The sequence below is a fragment of the Symphalangus syndactylus genome, chromosome 2 (genome assembly GCF_028878055.3).
Source record: "Symphalangus syndactylus isolate Jambi chromosome 2, NHGRI_mSymSyn1-v2.1_pri, whole genome shotgun sequence".
Lineage (NCBI taxonomy): Eukaryota > Metazoa > Chordata > Mammalia > Primates > Hylobatidae > Symphalangus > Symphalangus syndactylus.
Window position 1 is genome coordinate 134,729,056 of NC_072424.2, and position 13,404 is coordinate 134,742,459.

The 13,404-nt window shown below is 40.1% G+C and overlaps 1 protein-coding gene across 8 annotated transcripts in view; it reads left to right on the forward strand.

The window, feature by feature from the left end:
• ARID1B (AT-rich interaction domain 1B) overlaps nucleotides 1-13,404 on the forward strand; it is a 441,225-nt gene that overhangs the window by 114,335 nt on the left and 313,486 nt on the right. The window lies entirely within an intron of this gene.

Below are 13,404 nucleotides of genomic sequence, written 5' to 3' on the forward strand. Positions count from 1 at the left end.
GAGCAGTGAGTGCCAGTAACGTACCAATGCTGGCTCTTCCTATGGGACTGTCTGTTCATGGATTCTGCAGTCAACACAATTCCCAGAGTCTCAGAGGAAGAAATTTAAGAGCCAAGTTGGGTCTTGGACAGTCTGTGGAGAAGTTGGACTCTTGCATGATTACCATTGCTATTACTTTTCTCCATTGCTGTGTTTTTCACCATATACATCATTTAAATTTAGAGGTAGATAGATTAATGAGTAAATTTTCTCCCTGAAAAGTGTCTTCATGGAACACTTAGACTGTATCTTTTTAAAGGATGATGCTTTAAATTAATGTAGTTTTTGAAATTTTCATTTTTGATGGGCTTGGCATTTTCTTCTATTTTCATGAGCTTAGTTACAAAAATCATTTTGAGGAGGGCCGGGAGAGAAAAACGATACAGGAAGGCTGTGGAGCACCCACCCTCCCGCACCCTCAGAGAGAGGGCTTTTGACTCATGGTAACAATGCAGCCGCATAATCTCACCTCACCCCCAATTCTTTCATTTGAAAAAAAAGAAGAAACAATTTCAAAGGCTGTATTTAAAACCCACACACGAATGAGTAATTTATATGCATTTATCATGGAAGTATATGGTCCCCAAGGTAGAAAGTGGCCTGCAGTCAGTGGTCTCCCTCCTCCTGTTCCCCTACAAGGCTCCCCTTCCAAACTGGAAGATACCAGTTGCTTGTCTGTTGACTCTTTTAAAATTCTAGTCCTCTTCTGGTAAATCCTATTTTCTGTACCCTGCCCCCACCCCATAGTTATCTCAAAGAGAACAGTCTCTTTTCAATCAAGCATTCACTGCACATGTTCCAGTCATGCGGTTACAAAGTTGACATTGCAGCCTCAGCAAAGGTTATCTCTTTAAAATTTTCTGAAATTCCCCTTTGGCACATTCATTTTGGCAGCTGGGTTTATATAGGAAAGTGGTAAAGCTCTTGGCTTCTCTTTTTGTGCTTTATAAAAATAGAAATCTCTGGCCAGAAGGGCAGATAAGCAAGAAGCTCCTCTGTAATTCCCATCACTTCTGCTTCCCGAGTGTTTTCTGTTTTACACTGTAGTAAATGGTGTCTTCCCCATGTGCTTGTGGACCAAGTGGGTGGTTTTTAGAAACACGAACATACTGTAGCCTGACACTTATTTTAAAGTCTTATTAGAAAACCCTGCTGTTCTAACATGTGTATGAAGTACTGTTAGACTGTTTCGACTTTGGATTTTGTAATCGTTTTCCATTAAGAACAATGGAAAAACTCAAAGATTACATTCACGGATTCAAAATTACCAGTTACAGTCTGGGCAATAATATAACAAGAAAGAGGGAAAATCCAAATTGCTTTGTAGTGAGATGTACTCATTACTAAAAAAATGATTCCACGAGTGTGCTTTCCTGGGACAGCATTTTTGGGATGGAAACAACCAAATCCCTGTGAGGCAGGCAGCTCAGGCCTTTTTCTTTTCTGGGAAAATGTTGCTTCTGTGAGCAGCATTGACTCATTCGTTACTATAGATTACCTTCTGAGCCCTTCGTTTCTTTCCGCGTATCCTGTGACCTTCACAGGAAGAGTTTTACGAAGTCATGTTGATGCATTTCCATAGTTATGATTCTCTCATTTAAAAATGACTGTATATTTGGTATGGAAAATACTTATTTTTTAATTTTGTTTTTAAATGCAAATATTGATACCCTAGGTGTCAAAGCTTCCACATTGAAAGTGAGTGTGGCTCTTTTTACTGTTAAAAATTCTTTCCTGTTTTATATTATTATATCAGTAAGGCACACAAGCTTATAGGTGAATTTTTCACCGCTTTGACAGTTTAGGAAAGACCACATTTTAAAATGGCAGCTCTGTTTTCTTCAAGAATAGGCAGTATGAATTATTTAACTCTTAGGCAACCCTCCTACCATACCAAGTTTATATACGCTGGAAATGTGCTATTTTTTTAAGCTGTTTTAGAATAAGATTTGTCGTCCCTTGTATTAAACACATGCTCTTCTCTCAGAAGCTGCGGATTTTTTCCTGTTGTTCTTCTGTTTTGTCAAAAAACACACTGTAGACTTTATAGATCTGTGGTATCGAATACCCTCGATTGGATCCTCAGGAAGAAAGTGTTTTAAAGTGTGTAATTACGGCACTTGAGCATAAAACTACAATTATACACTTGTGTGTTAATTTTGTGTACAGTAAGACTTTAGTTCAACACTGGTTGTAAATGAGAGGAAGCATTTTACTGCCAGTGAATGCCTGCATTTTATGAATACTTAAATAAAATCTCCTCTAATTGGCTGACCTGGAAAGAAAGGTGAAAACATCTGTAGTTTAGTGGGAGAGGAGAATACAAAATGTGTACTAGAGATTTCTTTTTACAGGTGCCTCGAAAAGTGATCTCACTCTTGTGTACAGCCGTGTCTGCTGTGCCTTTGGGATCGTTTGTGCTGTTCTAGCTGTTGTTTCACAATAAAGGCGAACGGGGTGAAAGCAGTTTAGATAGGCCAAGGAAAAGAATCAAGGGACAGACTGGCGTGGACAGTAGTTGGCAAGGAATTTTTGATATGGTCAAAAAAAAAAAAGGCTTTGGGCTGATATAATTGACTTGCGTTGGTTGACTATATATTTGTTAATCAAATTCTGTGTACAAGAGTTAGGCAACACTCCTTGAAGCCTGAAGGAGTTAATTTTATGAAAACTAAAGGATGTACCACTTTGCAAAGTGGATAATAATGTGGCAGAGCTTGTTACCCTAAAGAGATAGCCTGGACTGGAAATATAAATTAATTTAAGAAGTGTATAAATAAATTCATGGATAATAGATTCATAATGGTTATTAAGAGGAAATAAAGGCTGTTCAGGACATATCCCTGACTTCTGGAAATTGAGGTCATGAGAGGCACTACCATTTAGTTCCCACAGCTATATAGAATATTCACTCCGCAGAACATTGGTCTGACCTACTATTCACTTAAGCTGTGATTTGCTAAATATAGAGCAGTTGAACTTAGAATAAGCAGTGAAATTTTGTAGGCAATTAATAATTGTAAAGAAATCCAAGAGGGATTGTATGTGTATGTCTTTATAATCTTATATCGTGTGTACCCTTCTAAGTTTTATAAAAAATTTGTCACAAAAAAAGACTTGTTACTGATAAAAAATGAGAACTTTTCAATGTTTCCCAAATCAAAAAAGGTAAATCTGTTTTATCCTATGATTTTTTTAAAATTTCTAAACTAATGGGGAGGGCTAAATTATCCCAGATGTGTTGGTTTCAGAAAGCCTGTTAAAAACTGGCCATGTTTATGGCCCAGAAGTTACCTGTTAGGAAGGAACCAGGGCCCAGGCCAGAACGTAGTGGACTTCAGAGCAACGTGAGAGCCATGGACCCAGCTTGTGAGTGTGGGTGGTCAGCTAGCCCATTCTGCAGTGTGAGACACTGCCTGACCCTGTCAACTTCTTTCTCATCCCGGGTTGTCTTTTTCCTGTTAGTCAAGAGAAGCCAGATAGAATTGGAAGGAACTTAGCTTTAGTATACAGTGCATACAGTAAGCGCTCAATATACATTTGTTGACTTTCTCATTTTTCAAGGGTGAAAGACAAATTTCAGGAAATTGTGGAGTTTTTGTTGTTGTTGTTTGTTTGTTTTTTCCTTAGATAAGCCTAAGGAGAAGATTTATTTTTCTTCTTAAAATAAGAAAGTGGGGGGAAAAAAGGCACCTAAGTTGTTTAGAAGTCTCATTTGGGAACTTAGCTTAAGGGACTATGGAATGTTGAGCAGTTGTAAGATCCTGACCTTGTAAACTTTATTTATTACCTTCTAGCACATTATTTTTGACTGGACATGTTGACATAATAAAATTTCCTTGTGCAATTGGTTCAACCACGCATCAGCTTAGCATCTGAATTCCTTGCTGTGGGGAATTTTCAGTCTGTTTCTTATGCATGAAAAATGGTGTTTGATCTTCCTGTGAAATCAGGAGCCAGCAGGATTTGCCACATGTGAATGGAGCTGTTGTGGACTTAAGATTTTTCTTCTGCTTTTTGCTTTCCCATTTTGTAGAATTTACCTGGAGGGGTTCAAATCTATGATGAAAAACAAACACATAAAAATTAAGGAGCTTTCTTCTGTTTAAGATAAATTGTTATAATATACTTTTTGATAACTCTTAGAAAGACAGCAGCGATAAATAATCCTAAATAAATTTCATTTTGTTCTAGATTCATGAAAAACAGAGTTGGTTTAAGGAGTGATTTTGGTATATATTCTTTGAGGCTGTTAGTTCTTTATACCTATACCACACACAGATTTTCACATTCAAAAATAACATTATACTAGATATGGTTTTGTAGCCTGCTATCTTTAAACCTCATCTCAATAATATATGGACAGAACTTTTTGTTGTTAAATATAATGTAAAATGAGAATTGTTATTTTTAATGGCTCTGTAGTATTTTATTGAATCCTCACCTCTGCTTTTTTTTTTTTTCTTTCTGAAACCAATTCCCTGTTGATGGACATTAAACATTTAGGCTGTTTCCCTATTTTTGAGTGGAGCTGCAATGAACTCCTTGCTACACATATCTTTGCATACTTGTTTCATACTCTTTTCTCTTCTCTTCTCTTCTCTTCTCTTCTCTTCTTTTGAGACGGAGTCTCGCACTTTCCTCCTGGGCTTGAGTGCAACGGCGTGATCTCGGCTCACTACAGCCTCTGCCTCCCTGGTTCAAGCGATTCTCCTGCCTCACCCTCTTGAGTAGCTGGGACTACAGGTGTGCGCCACGATGCCCAGCTAATTTTTTTTTTTTTTTGTATTTTTAGTAGAGATGGGGTTTTACCATGTTGGCCAGGATAGTCTCTATCTCTTGACCTTGTGATCCGGGCTGCCTCAGCTTCTGAAAGTGACAGGCGTGAACCACCACACCCAGCCTCATATTTTTTCTTAATATAAATTCCCAAAAGTAGAATTTTGGGTTAAAGGAACGTTGTTTCTGTACATATTGTGACTTGCCTTACATATTTTACTTTGTATATTCACCATGATTATTTCAGTTTGCCCTGTTGCTCTGTAATATTTTGGATTATGTAAAATCAAAACAAAAACTCACTGATAAGCATCTAGGATCAGTCATTAATTATAAAACAGAAAATTTACATCTAGGTCTAAAGGCAAGAATGATTTAAGCAGAAATGTGTTAAAATGTGTGTTATAGAATGATAAAAATGGAGATGAACAGTTTAGACTTCTGTATTAAGTGTATATACATATTCCACCAATATTTTAAAGCTATTATTTATATCCATTAAAATGCCTAAATCTGAAGCATGCAATTCAGTGAGTTTTGACAATTACATACGTCTAGGATACTACCATCCTAATTAGAGTGTTTCCATCACTCCTAGAAAATTCCCTTATGTCTCTTTCCAGCCAAGCCCCATATCCCACAATCATTGTTATGATTTCTATCACAATAAGTTGATTTTGCCTGATTTTGAATTTCATGCAAACAGACCATACAGTGTGTTAAGAATGTATACATTTAATGTAGTTCTTTTCAAAAAATAGTTCTTGATGGATGTGTAAATACCAAACTGTACTTCTTAAAAAGATCCAAAGCTGATGTGGAAATTGTATAGAATAACAATAAGTCTTTCAAAAGAATAAAATTGGACAATTAACTCATAATGTCATAGACCTATGTAAGAGCTTAAACAAAGCTATAAAACTCTTTTTCTTTTCTTTTTCCTTTTTTTTTTTTGAGATGGAGTCTTGCTGTCTTGCCCAGACTGGAGTGCAGTGGTGAGATCTCGGCTCACGGCAACCTCTGCCTCCTGGGTTCATGCGATTCTCCTGCCTCAGCCTCCCGAGCAGCTGGGATCACAGGCACTCACCACCACACCTGACTGATTTTTGTATTTTTGTATTTTCACCACATTGGCCAGGCTGGCCTCGAACTCCTGACCTCAAATGATCCACTTGCCTCAGCCTTGCAAAGTGCTGGGATTACAGGCATGAGCCACTGTGCCCGACTATAAAACTCTTAAAAGAAAACGGGAAAAGTTTGGTACTGGATTTGGTAATTATTCCTTGGATATGACACCAAAAGCATAGGCAACAAAAGAAAGGACAGACAAATTGGAGTATGTCAAAGTTTTAAAAACTTTTGAGCATCAAAGGAGACTATCGAGAGAGTGAAAATGTATAACCCACAGAATAGGAGAAAATATTTGCAAATCATATATCTGATAAGGGATTAATATCTATATAAAACACTGCTATCAACATCAAAACAACCCAATTAAAAAAATGGCAAAGGACTTGAACATTTTTCCAAAGAAGCTATATACATGGCCAATAAGCACATGAAAAGATACTCAACAGCACTGATCATCTGCGAAATGCATATTTCACAATGAGTATGTTATCACTTCACACCCAATATCATCACAGCTGATATTTAATATTAAGAAAAACCCAGAAAATACCAAGTGTTGTCAAGGATATGGAGAAATTGGAAACCTTGCGTCCTGTTGGTGGGAATGTAAAATGGTGCAGCCACTGTGAGAAACAGTATGATAGTTTTCAAAAAATTAAACATAGAATTACCATATACTCCAGCAATCCCACTTCTGGGAATGTACCCCAAGACGTAAAAGCAACAATTCAACCAGATATTTGTAAACCCTTATTCAGAGCAGCATTTTCCACAATACCCAAAAGTTGGAAACAGCCCAGTGTTTATCCATGGGTGAGTGGATAAACAGTTATGCCGTATACATTCCACGGCCTTAAAACGGAATGAAACATGATACACACCACAACATGGATGAACCTTGAATACATTATGCTAACTCAGACACAAAATAAGCCAGACACAAAGGAACAAATATTGTGTGATTCTGCCTATGTGAGATAGCAAGACTAACCAAATTCATAGAGACAGAAAGTGTAATGGTGCTTGCCGGGGGTTGGGATGGGGACTGGGGGTTGGGATGGGGACCGGGGGTTGGGATGGGGAACAGAATGTGGGGTTGGGATGGGCAACAGAATGTGGGATTGTTATTTCTGGGGCACAGAGTTTCCATTTGGGATGATGAAATCCTGGAAAAGGATGGTGGTGATGGTTGGCCAACAGTGTGAATGTACTTATGCATCATTGAACTGTATACTTAAAATGGTTAAAATGGTCAATTTTGTATATATTTTAGCACAATTAAAAAAGGTCTTTAGACATCGAAGATAAGGAGAAAGGTGCTCATTCTATTACATAGCAAAAAAGTAGCATGTTAGAATTCAGTAGTGGGGAGTTTTCACCACACTGAATGTCTCTGATAAGTTTAGGACAATGCCGAGTATTTCTTTTGTTCATAGATTGTTTTCCTCCAAAAGGAGGAACAAACTGATAATGGAAGTAGATTGAGATATTCAGAGACACCAGGTCTATGATAGAAACTGGGGCCTGTTTTAGTATCGTAACTTGAAAGCTCACATCAAGGAGGTTCTAATATCTGTTCCAGTGTTTTTCTGTGCTTTCCTAGAGATAGAACTGGACTGGACTATCGTTTAGCTCAAGGCAGCAGCTCTTAACGTTTCCATTGACTGTGGTGTGTGATTTCTATACGTATTTCAGGAGGTTCAGTCAACAGACATTCACCGAGCTCTTAGTACTGGACAGGCATGCGGAATACAGTGATGAACTAAACTAGCAAGGGCCTGTCCTGTGCAGTGGACTGTCCAGTGGTGTGGTGGTGTTCAGTGGTCAAATGAGTTTGAGAAATCTTGGATGTAAAGGTGGACAAGTTTCCAAGCTTTTTAAAGGATTTCACATATCCTTTAATGTGATGATATGGTATGTTTTCTTTTTATAGTATATTTATTTTTTCAACTTTTTTAAATTATAAAACTCATTTCTGTGTGATAGTCTATAGAATTAGTGTCCCTTGTAGGACCCATAGGGAAATTAGTGACCCTTAGGGAAATGCTGGCATAAAGTTCTGTCTGTTAGAGGTTCACCAACCTACAGGACACTTTTTCCCTTGGGAGGAGACCATAATGAAGGCTTCCTCCTAGTTCTGTCCTGAATGCCCTGATGGCTTGTGAGGAGAGGGACAGCCGCTCAGACATCAGAACTCAGAATAGCTATGGCCTGGAGCGTCCTAGGTGAAAGGCCTGGGAGTGTTTGGAGCACCTGGTCTTGTAGTGAGGGACTTGGCCTTTGAGCTGAGTCTCTTTTCTCGGAAGGACACCTCCTGGGGTGTCACCTCCTGCCTTGTGTGGGTGCTTGAGCTTCCCAGGGCCACCTCTTTTTGGGAGGAGGTGTACTAGGGTGGAGGCAAAATCTTTATGGCAAAAGTGGAAAATTGTGAAATAATTTAGGCATATAGAAAAGTACAGAAGCAAATATAACAGACACACTTGTGTAATTACACATACAGTATATACAGGTGTATACACACACACATACACACACACACACACAGTATGTACAGGTATAAAAATAACATGTTACCCTATTTGCTTCACATCTTTCTTTTTATAAAGGAGCAAAGCATGGCTGAAGCCACGCCCCATCATCCCCAATTCTTTTCAATGCACGTTTCTATACTTTTGCTACATGTGTGTTTATAAACAGTATACACTAATATCTTATGTATTAAAATTTTATACAAATGTTATGATGATGCATTAACTTTTTGTTGCTTTCTTTTTAAACTCAGCATTGTATTTTTTAGTTTTGAACCATTTTGATATGTGGTGTCTTACTCCTTCCTTTTTACTACTGTATAGATTTAATTGTGTGCCTATAGCAAACTTGACTTTTCCCATTTACCTCCTGTCCTAGAATTAGATTTTATCCTCTTCTGTCAATTGTAGTAGACAGGACTGCATTGAATATCCTTCCTGGAACGTGTGTTTCATGGGTGTATACTTACAAGGCGCATGGCTGGGTCATGGGGTCAGTGTACCTTTAAACCTAGTAGGAAACTGCTCTCTAAAACGTCTTTAAGCCGGGTGCAGTAGCTCATGCCTCTAATCCCACCACTTTGGGAGGCCAAGGCAGGTGGATCACCTGAGGTCAGGAGTTCGAGACCAGCCTGACCAATATGATGAAACCTGTCTCTACTAAAAATATATAAATTAGCCGGTCATGGTGGCCTGCGCCTGTAATCCCAGCTACTCGGGAGGCTGAGACAGGAGAATCGCCTGAACCCAGGAGGCAGAGGTTGCAGTGAGCCGAGACCACACCATTGCACTCCAGCCTGGGCAACAAGAGCAAAACTGCGTCTCAAAAAAAAAAAAAAAAAAAAAAGGACACAGTGGCTCACGCCTGAAATCTCAGCACTCTGGGAGGCCAAGGCAGACGGATCATGAGGTCAAGAGATCGATACCATCCTGGCCTATATGGTGAAACCCCATCTCTACTAAAAATACAAAAATTAGCCGGGTGTGATGGCGGGCGCCTCTATTCCCAGCTACTCGGGAGGCTGAGGCAGGAGAATCGCTTGAACCCGGGAGGCGGAGGTTGCAGTGAGTTGAGATTGTGCCACTGCACTCCAGCCTGGCGACAGAGTGAGACTCCATCTCAAACAAAACAAAAACAAACTTCTTTAGAAGGAAAAAAGGGGAGAGGGTAGTCTTTGATCATTTCACTAATTTTGGAGGATGAGCAAAAAGTTCAGGGTATGGTGAAATGAAAAATGAGTCCTGACCCTGCATGTTTAACATGATACAGAAATGTGAAAGGTAGTACTTGTGTTCTTTATTGGGATAATTTTCTAAAATAAATATGTAAGTGAATCATTTTTAGCTATAAATTTTTTGTTGTGTGTGTTCACATCTTAAAGGTCTTTATTTAGAAATGAGTGAAACAAATTCTTCTTTTGCTGCTACTGCTGCTGCTTCTGCTTCTTCTTCCTCTTCCTCTTCCTCCTCCTCCTCCTCCTCCTCCTCCCTCTTCTTCTTCTTCTTCTTCTTCTTCTTCTTCTTCTTCTTATTATTATTATTATTATTATTATTTGAGACAGAGTTTTGCCCTGTCGCCCAGGCTGGAGTGCACTGGAGTGATCTCGGCTCACTGTAACCTCCACCTCCCAGGTTCAAGCGATTTTCCTGCCTGCCTCAGCCTCCCTAGTAGCTGAGATTACAGGTGTGTGGCACCACGCCTGGCTAATTTTTGTATTTTTAGTAGAGACGGGGTTTTGTCATGTTGCCTAGGCTGGTTTGGAACTCCTGACCTCAGGTGATCTGTCTACCTTGGCCTCCCAAAGTGCTGGGATTATAAGCTTTAGCCACCATGCCTGGCCAGATTCTTATTTTTAAATAACAAATGGAAATGTTCTGATCTGAGGCATTTTTTTTGAGATCTCCATTTAGTTCAGTTTTGCAGGTTTAAAAAATATATATATAGTTAGAACTGTGTTCGAGGCAAAGCATGCGCTGGACAGTCAGGACTTCCATGGGCCAGCGGTTTTTGGCCAAGGACACCATGCTGTTGTTAGTGTACTGTTCAGTGGCTGTAGATGAAGCTGAACACATTTGTCAGATTTGGGTAGTTCAAGAGATTTCCATATTATAATGTGTTCCTTGAGTCGGTAAAATTTTTCATATAATAATAGCTTGCTTTAGTAATCATTGAATAGTACTTGTCATTCAACAGATGTTTGTTGACGCTCAGATCCTTTTCCAGGAGCTTATATTCTAGTGATGAGGACAGATAGTAAACACGTGAACACGTAGTTAAGGGTTTCACTACATAACTAAATCAGTCTACCCAGTGATAAGATCAGGTTGGTCAAGGCACGAGAATGACCATGGTTAGGGTTAGGCTGGGGAGGGAGGGCTGTTGGAGCTACCAGTTCTCTGTGTCCCCAGCTCCCAGCAACTGCTGGCTGGCGCTCAGTAACTGTTGGTTGGCGCTCAGTAACTGTTGGTTGCATGTCACTTGCATGCAACCGTCTGGTTGTCTTAGTTATCTGGCATATGGTTAAGAATGAAATGACTTAAAACTCTCAGCAATCAGAATAGGGTTTGCAAAGCTTGGGACAGTGAAGCTCAGGTGCTTTCCTCACAGATCAGTCCTTTGGGCCCTCATTGTGTGGGCAGCGTGTGTGGGTGTCTTGGTTCTCAGCACATGAGAAGCCTAACTGGGTTCAGGTGGGGATTGAGCTTGAGCTTGAGCTTGAGTGGTGCTGGAATGCCCTGATGGCCTGTGAGGAGAGGGACAGCTGCCCAAACACCAGAACTCAAGAGGAGCTGTGGTCTGCGGCATCCAGCAGAAGGCTCTGGGGCCTTCCATGTCTTGTGGGGCAGCCTGTTGATTTGTGTTTCGTAATACTATTTAGTTTCAGAAGTCTGAACAGCATGTAGTAGATCTTTCAAAGCCTTGCATCTGAATGCATTGACAAAAAAACAATAATGATTATTAAAGAATTAGATTTTAAGCAGGATGCGGTGACTCACATCTGTAATCCCAGCACTTTGGGAGGCCGAGGCAGGCGGATCACCTGAGGTCGGGAGTTCAAGACCAGCCTGACCAGTGTGGAAAAACCCTGTCTCTACTAAAAATACAAAATTAGCCAGGCTTGGTGGCGCATGCCTGTAATCCCAGCTACTTGGGAGGCTGAGGCAGGAGAATCGTTTGAACCCAGGAGGTGGAGGTTATGGTAAGCCGAGTTCGCGCCATTGCACTCCAGCTTGGGCAACAAGAGCAAAATTCTGTCTCAAACAAACAAAGAGTTAGACTTTAGCTTCAGTCAGCTGGGGTATTCTATTGAGAAATTGGTTTTTAAAGGTAACATTTAGGAAATAATATTTTACAGAGAGCACTACAACTTCTAGTTTAGTAAGTCGTAATGGCACCTGTATAGACTTGCAGGTGGGACTGGGCAGGGCATCCGTATGACTTAGGAAGGCAGTCTGTTTGACAGTTGGAGATGTAAGGCAGAGTCATGTGACTGACCATATTCACACAACTCACGTGCAAAGGGAATTGGACTTAGAGTCCATGTATTTCGAACCCAAAGATTCTTTGGGTAAACTAGAGTTGAGCAGTCCGTCCCGTCATGGCTCCCATTGAAGGATAGCTGACCGGGTCCAGTTGTTTGGCACTGGGCCCCAGGTCTCAGGAAGAGCCCCTCTGTGCTGTTACAGGTTTCCTCAGCCCAGGCTCACAGAAGGTGGGGTGCCAGCGAAGTTGGTCCTAAATGGATGAATAAGCCGTGTGTCTAAAAGGATAGCAAATTGGTTTTAATTGTGGAGGAGCATGTTTGAGGGCACCCAGGTCTCGGTTTGCTCAGTTGTGTAGGCGGTTGCTCCACTGAAGATTTCCGCTGCGCCCACCTCTCCTCCTTGCCCCACACCCTGCACCCAAACTTCCTGGAGCTGGACTAGGTTAGTAAAAAATTCTAGTCAGCTTGTGGCTGCTCTAGTGTTAGTAGGTTCCTGCAATCTGTCCTGTTGTTGTGTTACTTAGAAAACAGCGCCCCCCTCCTCAAACAACACTTCCATATTGTGTGTGAGGGCTTCTGTAACCAGAAAGTCAACATATTAAAGCGCAATTCATAGGGGAGTTGCTGGCTGTGTTGACTGAGCTTTACAGTCATTTTAACACTGGCAGAAGTGTTATCCTAACTGCTTTAAATCAAACTGCAAAGATGCTTGTGTGAAATATAGTATTAGATATCAAATCAAACATATGGGTGTTGAACGGAAGGATGTGTGTTGTAGTGGTATATGGTATTCTAGCATGTGGAGTTGTATTTTATGGAAATTCGTTGGCTTGGCTTATGGCAGGGACATACATTCATTATGAGATATCAAGCTGTAAAATAAATAAAAGCAAAAAATTCAACTGTGCTGTTAAATGGCTTGCAATGCAGACTTGTCTGCTCCAACAACTTAGGCTCTGTGTGATGAGAGGCACTGTGAGCCATTGCGGTCACATTTAATCTCATCCTCTTTGGTAGATCTTGAAAATAATCTGGGTTGGATTGAAAGAAATATAGGAACTTTAACTTTTTCGTTTTTTCCCCTTTTACCCCATTGTATGTGTTAGGAATTACTGTGCTGATTTGTCTCAGAGGCTAAATGTTTTACTCTTTTCATCTTTTAACATTTCATCTTTTTCCTCATTCAGTATTTCTGTAGTGGATTTGGGTTTTAAGTGTGTATCTGGTACTCATTCATTTCTTAAATGTGTGTGCTTATGGGGCTCAAGTTCCTGAAGCTCTCCAGTGGACCATATTGTGGTATTAAACAAAATGACTTCGCCATTCTTGTCTCTAGAGTGCCTTTTGCTGTCCTGATACCTTGTTTTTCTTTTCCTTTCCTGCTCTCTCTTGAAATTACAGAAAAAGGCAATAGATTTCTCATTAAGAAAATAATCAAAAAT